This window comes from Triticum aestivum, chromosome 3B (assembly GCF_018294505.1).
Source record: "Triticum aestivum cultivar Chinese Spring chromosome 3B, IWGSC CS RefSeq v2.1, whole genome shotgun sequence".
NCBI lineage: Eukaryota > Viridiplantae > Streptophyta > Magnoliopsida > Poales > Poaceae > Triticum > Triticum aestivum.
In genome coordinates this window covers 139183744-139196333 of record NC_057801.1, presented here as the reverse complement: position 1 = coordinate 139196333, position 12590 = coordinate 139183744, and positions in this window count along the sequence as shown.

The window sequence follows — 12590 nt, the reverse complement described above, 5'->3', positions numbered from 1 at the left end:
ACATTAGCGTATATTCAATAGAAAAGTTCCTATGATCTGAACCAAATTACAAGTCTTTTCTAATCCCTCCTCATAGGAATTGAGATACTGTCATCTCTAGATTCAATAGAAAAGTTCCTATGATGTGAACCAAATGACATCTCTTTTCCAATCCCTACTCATAGGAATTGAGATGCTCCATGTCATCTCTTTCCCTACAAATTCCATGTATACATCTTCTATTCCTAAATAGATAGTACAACCCACTAGTAGCTTTTTTCCAAAACATGCAACTATGGCACAAGAACTATATAGTGTGTCAATAACTTTGAAAGATGGTCGCTGGATGAAGCTAATCCGACAGTGCAGAGATGGCAAATCCAAGCACTACTGGCCTTTGGATATCATCAACATTCCACCAGATCTGCCACATGTACAATTTAGAAGACTCCATGGTTGAACTTAACTACTTAAGCATAATGCACAAACCTCAAAACACAAGCACTTCTCCTTTATTCTAGAATCTTCTGTATCATAATTGATTTTTTTTCTAAATGAATTGCCATTATTTGTTTTTTACTTTATGCTTTACAATGCACAACCCCATGAATCTTAACATTTTTATAAAACTAATTGATTTTGAATGAGATGAACTATAAGAACTAAACGAACATCTACATCATGCATATATGACTCAAAGCTTTACATGCTATAGTGTGTATTTATTCATAATTTGGTTTCGAAATCTCATGCGTTCAATGCATCATTGCCTTTCGGTCGAACCTACGTCCACAATTTTTTGTACGTACTATATCTCCACTGGTCCCCGAACCCAAAATGCTGCCTCGTTCCCATAAAACCAAGCGGCCCACACATGCGTCGACTCGAACCCGTTTACTACGGCATGGCCCTGCACGTTGTAGTACTCCTACAAACCCTACCACCGCACTCATCATCGGTTTTCTTCAAGAGGACGAGGGAGAAGCCGATTTGTAGTGGAGGCGCTTTCAAAAAAAGGATATGTAGTAGAGACCCCTACCCTAGGGTGCCCTAGGTAGCTGCCGCACGCATCATTGTTTTCTCTTTTCTTTATGCTCTTGCGCCCTAGAGTGAAATGATGGTTGCCTCGTCCTTCCACCTTAATGCGGGAAAGGTGGGGCTTTGTGATTTGACCCCTTGTCGCTCATTTTCTACTACTGCGGCGCTACGATCGGGGTGCCTCCAGTTCCAACCGCTGCTCCGAACTGTAATTTGGTGCATCGCACGTGGAACAAGACGGTGGATGAGCCACATGTCGACCAAAGGGGTCCTGTTAAGTGTGTCGCCATTTCGTGTGTGGACTGACCCTGCTTGAGTTGCTACGCCAACACGACAGGAGCAGCCTACCACTTGGTTTTGCTCCTTGGTGAATCCCAACTCTATTGATCTAAAAAGATACGTGCTGAACTACCCTCTCCGTCTCGGTTTTTAAATTTTAGGCGTCTGGTTTATAGGGCGTGCACGTAGTTCTAGGTCATCCATTTGACTAACTAAATATGAGTTACTATGTCACAAAAAGTACTATTATATCATTGGATTCTTAAGCGGATGTACTTGTATTTAAAAGTCGAGGGCGCGGCTTTTCCTGTGCGGTAGGTGGGGCAGTTCCGCCTAGTCGGTTCGACAGAGACGCGAGAAGACGAGGGAGTAGGCTGCTGCAAACGTAGGGTTGTGTGATTTGACAGCGAGTTACTGCTGGACAGGTAGGCCCCTGTGATTTGACTTGCCATTATCATTTTAATTGCGGCGCTACGACCGGCGTGAGTCTCCCGATTCCTGACCACCTCCATACAGGTGCCTCTCCCAATGCTCCACCATGTAGTTGAGGCTGGCTCTTGCATGAGAGCCCACTTCTCCACTTTTTCCTTGCCTCTTTCTTCCACATATGCAAAAATGCCATGTAAAGCGGGCTTATAGCCCACTATTGTAGTACTTACTTGCTCCTACAGGTGCTAAGCTTGCCACATCGGCATAAAGTCTGATGTGGCAAGTTTGGTGACCCAAGGAAGAAACGGTGCTAAGCGCGTGTACCTAGGTGAAAAGACAATTTTGAGTCTATAACTAATTAAATGAAGCAAACTGAGCAACAAAAAACTACTACTCCCCCCGTTTAGGTGTGTAAGTCATCTTACGAAAACCAAATAATCCCAAAACACTTAGGCGTGGTACATTAACTTCTACCTCGTTTCTTGTTTTTTGACATATCAACCAATGAGAGATGAGGGGTGTGCATGTTTTTAATGACTTGAGACTACCAAACACGACATGCAGTGGTTAGTTCATTGCATGCAATGCTATTAATTAGCAAATAAACATTAAAGTCTCTCGTTTTCCCCTCCTCCTTGGTCACGGTGCACAACCTAAGATGACTTACTCACCTAGACGGAGGGAGTAATAAGCACCTATGCATTGGGGACTTGATTGCTAAGCCATTTAATGCCCTTAGCACCTCATCTAAGCACCATTTCATTGGAAGAGGTCACTCCTAGGCAAATGCAATAAATACTACTCCCTCTGTCCCATAATATAAGAACGTTTTTGGCACTACACTAGTGTTAAAAACGTTCTTATACTATGGGACGGAGGGAGTACGAAGAAAGAGATAGAGAGAAGTAAAAAATACACTTATAGCCAACCTTATAGCTAACTTTGTTGTAGTATGAGTGACTAAGTGATGACTATGTATGACATGCCCACATCAGATAGCCTAACGCACCGTGTTAAATCTCCAAGGGCACGACCGCATGAGCGACGCGACGGTCGTGTTAGCCGCGACCATGATACGGGCTACTGGCAGCCCTTGGATCTGATATCAAACGGTCGCATGCTAAGTTGCTGAAAATTTGCAGAATAACCCTCCAGGATAGGATATTCACCCATAGGTCTAGAATCACACCATGAAACCGTTTGATCTCAGATCCAAGGGCTCTCGAAAGCCCGTATCATGGGAGAATGGAAAGCCACTACCCTGCCGTTTGCACGTTGGCAGTTTGCTCCTACTCGTCCCCGCACGTCCTTTAATATTACGCCGGTTCGCTCCTAGTCGTCCCGTCCTTTCACGTTACGGCAGTTCCACTAATCCTAACCCTCCTCCCAAATCCATGGCGTCCCAAAATCTCCATGATTGGCAGTGAGTACAAGGTTAGAACCATCACCGACGATGAGTTCGACGTCATCTACACCCGTTCTTCCACGACGGTGAAAGGATGCCTTTCTCGCTTCAGACGCATGTTCGAAAACTCACATGATGAGTGTGTCGCTGGGCTAGATGTTGAGTACACCACAGTCCTGGGACGAGAGAAGGATCTAAAGGACGAAGAGAGGAAGAAGCCCGCCATGATCCAGGTTTGCGTGCATGAGTTATGCTTGGTCTACCACATATGCCATGCCGACGTTGAATGTCTGGATTTTAAGAACTTCCTCGAGCGCAACCTAGTCAAATTCGTTACTGTAGACTTTACGAACCATAAAGAAGTCCTGGGTTGGATAGGCCTCGTTGTAGGCCACCCCTTCGACCTCCAGAAGAATCGGCTGCTGCACTCCGGTGGCCAGCCTTCAATGCTGACCCTGACAGGAGCCATGGTTCATCCTTCGTACGGTAAACTGGAGAAACCTCATTACATGTTTCATCGTCATGCATGGCAGAGGAATGTACTAGATATAGACCACATCCACTACACTGCAATGGATGGCTACCTTTGTTTCAATATCTACAAGGGTTGGATGAAGAGCAAGAGCCAAGTGTGTGGTTCAAGCAAAGAAGTATCGGCCAAGAGGAAGAGGGACAAGGACGAAGTCGAGGACGTGGACGAGGACTCCGAGTGAGTAAGGTGTCAGTATCATTGCTCATGGTGGTTCTAATGCAGTGTCTACCGGATTAGTTGCATAGTTTAATTTCAGGTGTGCTTAGTTTAATTTGAGGGGTGTGTTGTGCTGAGCCCCAGCAGAACTATGTTATGTTTCTTCTCGTTACTTTAACTCCTTAGTATGATACATACTACTAGTATTTATTTAATAGAATTTAGCACCCCAATTAAGCACGTACTAGCTTTTTTAATAGTACTATATGCATAATTTGGCGACGAGCGCTCTCTATATGTAACACCTTTTTTTAATTTCAATTTTTGCTCCATGGCGCAATCCATCGATACTACTACTGCACAAAAGTATACATTTTTTAAAAGGCTAGAGTACTGTTCATCACATATATAGCCAGTTAATTTCTCAATCTAGAACGACGTGCATGCCATGTAAACCGATACGGAGGAAGTATGGTAAAAATGAGGTGATTTTACCGAGCGATCGGCGGGGGAGCATGGCCTGTCATGCGGTCCCACGTGTCATGATGTACCAAGGCGATACGCGTGTCCCTCTTGAGGCAGAAGCAATATTACGTGGTTTGAGATGATGGCGAACCGAACTGTGAAATAATGGTTGCTTCGTTCGTCTGGGTAGGTGTGGCATTGTGATTTGACGTCTCATTGCTCATTACTACTACTGGGCCAGTACGAGTGGGGTGTGTCCCCCTTGCTGTTCTGCACTGTTATTTGGTGCTTGAGACGTCGATCCGGTTGCGATATGTCCCACATGTCGGCGACAGGAAGTACAGAATTCATGAAAGGGAGCGTCGACGGAGGAGTATACTACAAAATTCATGAAAGGGAGCGACTTAGTTTGGGAAAAATCTATTTTTACGGAGTACATACCCACTACTCCCTCCGTTTATGTGTGTAAGTCATCTTACGAAAACCAAATAATCCCAAAACACTTAGGCACGGTACATTAACTTCTACCTCGTTTCTTGTTTTTTGACATATCAACCAATGAGAGATGAGGGGTGTGCATGTTTTTAATGACTTGAGACTACCAAACATGACATGTAGTGGTTAGTTCATTGCATGCAATGCTATTAATTAGCAAATAAACATTAAAGTCTCTCGTTTTCCCCTCCTCCTTGGTCACGGTGCACACCTAAGATGACTTACTCACCTAGACGGAGGGAGTAGGGTTTATAGGGCTCATCTAAAAAACATTCGTTTTTCTGTTTGATAAGTCTCAATTCTACTACTAGTAGTAGTACCATTACATGTTGGATTTCGAGGTGCGTTAGATCACCCGATGCAAGCAGTGTCAAGAGGAAACTCACCAATGCATGTAGAAGTTCATGGAATACATTCGTTCTAATTATTGCCTCGGTAAACATAACTTCTTGAGAAAAACGAGCGTACTAATTACTTGTGCAAACTACGAAATTAATTCGACCACTCACCGTCTACCTTGGTTGGAGAGATTTTGAAATTGAGCCATAAACTGGAAAGGAGGGGGTAGTAACTTTTCTCGACTACTATTTGTGGCCTTGTATAGATGCAAAATGTATTTTTTTATAGTGGCCTTGTATAAGTAAATGGAGGGAGTACTAAAGGACATATATATTTCAAACAATATGATAATCTCTCTAACCAAGGTACGTAGCAGGGACGAGGAGTAAACGGAGGGAGTAGTAAAATTTTCTCCTCGTCTTGCGAGCCACCATGCGCGTGGGCGAGGGAGCGAACGTAAGGCGTACAGTAGTACTACTACTACTCATAAGCAAGATTCACCTCATCCTACGAGCCACCGCGCCCGTGGGCGGGGGATACGGCGTACAAAGCAAGCTTCTCCTCGTTCTGTGAGTTGACAGGACACATCAAGATTACACCAGTGTATAGAGCCTTGCCTCTAAGGTAGGCCCCACATGGTTTGACTCTTTTTAACATAACACGTCAAGTCACAATTTGTTTGTTCACCCGTGGTAGATGACCCTCCCTCCACCAAGTGGACAACCAGTACACATGTCAAATTACCACGTGGGCTGCCTTTTCGTACAGAAATGAGCTCTACCATGTACCCGCGCGGGTGTGGTTGGGAAAGAGACGGGAGTATGTGCGCCGTGCGTGCACCTTTTCTCTTCGTGCATGTCCCCCACCTACATGGGTGTGTGTGAGAGAGATACGAACCTATACATAATGCGCCGTCCATCCCCATGCCTCTGCCTAGTCCAACCACCAGTCACCACCACGCCCCACTCCTCCTCACCTTATCTCTCACCTTTCTCCCTCCATTTTTATATACAAGGGGCCACTATCAAAATTACAATTTGTAGATATACAAGGCCACTAACACTAATCGATGCAATATTAATTGTGTTTGCCTCGTGGTACTAGCAAAGGAGGACATTAATTATCCCTTGCATGCATGCGGGAGTTTGTAAAAAATGCATCTTGATGTTCCGTGCAATGCACGTGCATCTTACTAGTCCATGAAAACAACACATGGCAAAATTCCATGGCAAACAGGGGATTTGAATCTGTTGGGAGGGGCTATTTGGATCTTGCCCGGGGTAGCCAAAATATTGGCGACCCTTTTGTCCACTGGTGCCTTTGCCACCGATGAACGAGGAATGGCTCGGGTGCTCATGCATCCTCCAGCGTGCACATTGGAGACGAGATCGCACGAGCTATGTTTTTTTGTCCCACACACCCCCCGAGCTGCCCGCAGACCGACCGGCGACCCGCAAATTATGCCATCCAACCGTAGTCGCACACATTATGACAGCAACTCAACCAACCGGACAAAATTCACGCAAACACGTAGACAAACTGATATTTCATATAAACAATGATGGAAATCATAGAAAATGCCGGATTTTCATACAAACATGACGGATTTCATTACATTCAAATGAACTACGCGGTGCTAGTTCTGGACAGCACAGGTATATAATACATGGCCTAAATGGTCGCCCGCCGATCGATTTGTGTTCCTCATGTCCGGCACCACGATCACCGGACTACCGGGAGCCCCGGAGGTATATGCTTTAGCGCAAAGGACGGCTCGCTTCCCTACTACCCAACTGATATCATTAGCTGATGCCGAAGATGATGGTGGCCGGCACCGGTTCGAGTTCATCACCAGCCATTACTTCGCCATGGCCGGCACCGGCTCGAGTTCATCCTAACATTCCCCTATTCAGTGGAGCCCATGCGGGGTCGACGAAGGTCCTCGCAACAAAAGGATCCAGCAAGACACCTGTTGTGTATGCCGGTGTCGCCTCCGCGGTGGCCTTCATGCGACCCAAGCGGCGGCGGCCTCCCGTGTTCTACTTCTCCTCGATGATGGCGGCGGACGCGGAGGCGCTGGCCACCGACTCGTCGCTCTCCGCGCACCCGGCTTCTGTCGCTGCTTGCATGGCGCGGACACCGGCATGGGAGTCCTGGCCACAGAAACGGGAGACGCAGTACGAGGCGGCAGCGTGGACGGCAGCAACGACGCCCGTGTGCCGCTCCTCGCCGAGCTGGCCTGGAGCGGCAAGGTGCTGAATCGCGCGCCGGCTTGGGGCGGCAACTGGCTCCGTTGGGCGAGGGGAGGGAGGTGGATCACCGAGTTGCATTGCTCGTATCCGGCGAGCTACCCAGCCGAGTTGGATGTGGAATAACTACTCTTCGTAAGCCATTGTAAGAGTGGACAAAATGGTGGAGGAGATAGGGGAGTGGCGGAGGTGTGCGATTCTTGGCCGACGTTTGGCCTCATTTAAGTAGGAGATTAAATAGACGGCAGACGGGAGGAGCTCGGCCGGTGTTGCGTTTAATGCCGGTCCGGTCATGAACGGGCATGTGTCCAGAGTGGGTTTCTCGGCTTCCACACGGGCGGGTTTCATGGAGGCGTGTTCAGCCGGGCGTGCAGCAAGTGATGCCCTCGACTCTGACCTAGGACACCGCGCCATTCTTCCACTGATGTGTGGGCTCCTCGGGTACATGGCCTACATGTCAGTGACCCAACGCACACAGCGCACAGCAGAGGAACCTTTGGTGGGCCAGGGCGGTCAGAAGCGGGCATTTCATAAACCGATGATTGTTCATTGAGTGTGACGTCATCTTTTTCATGTAGATAAGCCTCTGTTGATAGCCCGTTCGATACATTGTGATTCATAAAGACCGCTGCAAACATCAATGTCCTGCTTATCATAGATAAGATTGATTAATACCCGTAACAATCCATGTCCTTAACAAAGGGTGCATGCACTTATAGGTTGAGCATGTGTCTTGCGTCGTGTGATGTGTACATGCAAGCGTGCGAGTGTTGCGTGAGTGCAAGGGTAAGTTTCATAGTTGCATGCATGGGTGTGTACGTGCATGTGTTCATGAGTGCATGTGTACGTGTCAGTGTTGCACGTCTGCATGCGTGCGTGTGTACGTTATGTGTACGTGTCAGTGTTGCACGCCTGCATGCGTGCGTGTCTTGTGTGCGTGCATGTGTACGTATGGGGTGAGGCTACACGTCAGTTGACTGACTTTTTCATCTCTGGTCGTCAGATTTTCCAGTCGTTGGATACGAAATCAAGGGCCTCCAGTTTATCATCAAACTCCACCCCCCTGAGCCGACAGCCACCACCGACCGAACCATCGGCCCCCGCCGCTCGTGGTCGGCCCACGCCACCACGCCGCCCCACCCTCCCCGAAACCACTTCCCACCGCCAGTCTTCCGCTGCACCGGCCATCCCTCTAGCCCCCCCCCCCCGCCGAGCTTTTTCTTCAGTGATCCTCACCCCACCGCCCAATCGACGCCCCCCCCCCCGACCGCCGGCGACTGCCAACCAGAGGTCTCACGACTTCGAATACCCACCGACCACTAATTTATTACCATTTCTGTCCTTCATATACGCGTTGACGGGTGGGCCCTATGGTAATGTGCGCTGCTGAATGTGAACCGTTTGACTGGTCAATTGATCGTGTTATCAACAAATTATGGAGCTGTATGGTGAGCCAGTGACCTATGATCACCCTAAAATGTACTCCTATTTTATTAACACAGTACAGACTCAAACTACCATTTCTTTCTTTCATATACGGGCTGACAGCTGGGCCCCACAGTTACGCGCCCCGATGGTGCAACACTAGTTGCGCCGCGTGGAATGTTTGACTGGTCATTGATTGTGTCATCAACAAAATACGGAGTTGTACGGGTGAGCCAGTGACCGTATAATCATGACATGTATTTGTTTAACACGGTATAGACGCAAGGGCTCATATATATGCGCAAGCACTCACCGCTATAAGCGCACACACGTGGACCCTGCCCCTATGAGCACCTTCGAGAGAGTGGGCCAGCATATATGATCTTGAGATTTTATGAAGTCACCATAGGTGCCTTGTAGTCGAGTGGAACGTCTCCTCCCATTGAACGCACATCGCCGGAAAATACTGAAATTAACACAAGATAAATGCGAGCACCGAGACTTTAACCTTGGTGGGCTCAAGAAACCACTGTCCTCCTAACCATCCAACCACATGTTGGTTAGCACGACAAAATGTATGTGGTGACCATGATCAGCTTATTCTGAAGTCCAGTGACCATATCGTGCTTTCGCTTAAAATACAATGACCATAAGTGTCGTCAACAAAATACGGAGCACGCATCAAATGCAAAGTCTGTCAGTGTCATCAACAAAATATGGAGACGTATCGTGAGCTAGATACCGTTGTACTATTGTATATGCTTATTTTCTTAGTGGCTGATTGCATGTGTGGTGTGGTGGTAACATCATTTCTAGTTGTGGTGGGTCAACATGAAGACTCATGGGCCGGTTCCATCCTGCGCCACATATAGGTTGGACCGAGACGCGTTATATGAAGACCCATGTGGAGGACTCGGCGTACAACACGAAGCGACCAGAGTCGTGGAGGACTCTATCCCTGCTGGTGATAAGCCTACTATATATGATTTGTAACCCTAGGCCCCAGTATGTTATAGAAGCTTGGGGGCTAGTTCGTCGATAGCACACACACACGCACAATGCCTGGTATTCACGTGTACTTTGTACACACCCCTATCACTAATATACATTACCAGGAGTAGGCTCTTTCTTCAACTGCAAGGGTCCGAACTAGGGTAAAACTTTGCCTCGTATTACCATCCAGCCTAACAGTCAGGGATATCCTACCGAATGATATGATGAAATCATATCTGCCAACTACTAAGAGAGAGGTGTGTCGGGGGGGAATGTGTGCGAGAGAGTCCTAAAGATAATGTGCGTGCGGGAGACACGTAGGCACATATATGTGTGTATAGAGGGCTAGTAGAGACCGTGCGTGTGTATATATGCATGTGAGAGAAATAGTGTTTTCCAACTGAGATTAGTGAAAAGAGTGGTACACAGTAGTCAGAAAGAGAGAGAGAGAGAGAGAGAAACAGAGAGAGCATGTGCGTGAGACACCCCGACACCCTGAGAGAGATTGTGAGCATGTGTGAAAGAGAAATGTCAATGCATATAAAGTGTGTGCACTTATGCGTTAGATAGAGAGAGATATAACGCGTTTGTGAGAATGGGCCGAGGCATAGTGCATCTATGTGTAAAAGGCGGTTCTACACATTAAATTAAAATATAAATGGCATTATTATTTTTGGATGAGATCATGAATTTTGCAAATTGCGTATGGACGAAAATTGGTCTATCAGACACCCATACTCTATTGAATTCTAGCATGTGCATGTGTTTATTTCATATTATCGATCTATAGAGTGAGAGCGGTTTGAAATACAGGCAATGGATGCTTTTGCAATTCATATATAAACATTAATTAGTGCACTCCATGTTGTTAGTGTGAAGCACTTTATACATTTGTCACTTGCATGGATACATTCCAAATTGCTAGCTACGAAATAGAATACATGTCGAATTCAACATAAAGGGGGTTTCGAAGATTCGAATTCATAGGAAGTACATTCATCTACTTGAACCCGAGATAATGGCATTCGTAAATCAGATGTAAAAGGGGGCATCAATATTTGTTGTGAGTTTGAACATGCTATATATATTCATACGCATATCTAACTTTTTTTTGCAACCAAGGAGATTATATCTGGAACCATGCATGAACTGAGGTAAGTTCAATATTTTTTAATATATACTCGCGTACAATGTATATTCAAATGTACCCCCTCCATTCCAAAATAATCGTAGATTTAGGATTTTCAAGAGTAAAGATTTGTGAAGTTTGACAAATCCTGAAAGTTCAATTCAAAAGAACCGAAAACGTTAATGCTTCTGCTCCCAAATGTTGAACGAAGCGCCAAATAGGCCTGTGGTCACCCAAAACCGCGCGAGACTAATGTTTGGTGGTAGGAAATTACTGTCCTGACTCTGGCCCGTGTAGCCTATTGTGATGCCCCGAGACCGACGCTCCAGAAGACTTCCAGCTATTCCGAGTTTCGCCGTGCGATGTATTTGTTTGTTGCATTCTTCTTAGCTTCATTTGCATTGCATCATGTCATCATGCCATCATTTCATTAATTTTAAAACCTCAACTAAATAAATTGCATAGATCTTTTGATCTATTTAAATCGAGGGATATCCACATGGTGATTTCTCTTTAAAACATATTCAAAGTCTCCTACTATTGTTAGGGAGCTATATTAAATATTTCTTTAATTTGGAAATCACCATAACACACTTGCAAATTATCCCAATGCCTTTGTTATCTTAATTCTTGGTCTCCAACCTTGCCATTTATTCTTTCATCATATTCCGGAGCTCCACCAAAAATCCGAACATTTTTGGACCTTTCAAACGCCACTTCTTATTCAAACCCATTTGATTTAAATCAAATGAGTTTGGATTTAAATCTCTCAATCATGGCCTTTTCTATTTTCTCGGAACAAGCACATTTTTGTGAGTTCGGGAAAACTATCCGCGTGTCTAACTTCTTCCCCTGACCCCTCTTTCTTTTCTTTCTTAATCTCTGTTTTCTTTTCTTTTCTTTTAGTAGAGAGAGAGAGCCCAGCCAGGCCTCTGGCCACTTCTTTCTCCACCTGGGCCGACCCAACCAACCTCTCAGGCCCAGCCGCGCCTCTAACCCTAGCCCAGCCCCCACGCATTTCCTCTCCCTGTCACCATGGCCCGAGGCCCACGCCTCTGCTGCTTCGTCACCAGCCTCCAGCGCCTTCGCCGGTCTGGTTCGCCTCGCCGCTGCTACCCTGCTGCCGTGCTGCTCCTCACTACCGCACGCCCCTTGCCGCCTCCTCCGCCGCTGGCGACCACAGGCCATCCGCCAAGCCTCAGGAGCAGTGCCGCTGCTGCTGCCTCGAGGCTGCGCTCCCCGTCCATCACGAGCTTCGTCGTGCTCCTATTCGACCCTCGTTGAACCGCCAAGACGCAGCCTCGACCCGGCGTCATCCATCTTCTAGCAACCGCGTATGTGCAGCACCACCAAATTTTGCCTCTGTACACTCATTTGGGGTTCACCGTGGACGTGTGCCTGGTGTTACTTGGATTCGTCAAGGATGCCAAGACCCGAGGCCTTTTGGTGTTGCTTTGTTTTGGAACGCCAAGTACCTCGACACCGAAGACACGTGTACAACTACCGTCGCCGTGTACCACTACTTCCACTACCGTCGCCAAGATCGCGAGTACCTCTACCGTTGTCGTGTACGACTACTTCCCACGACGACCCGTGAACGTCTACTTCCACTACCGTCGTGAGAACGACTACCTCCACTACGGCCCGTGAACAACTACTTCCTCTACACCGCTTTGA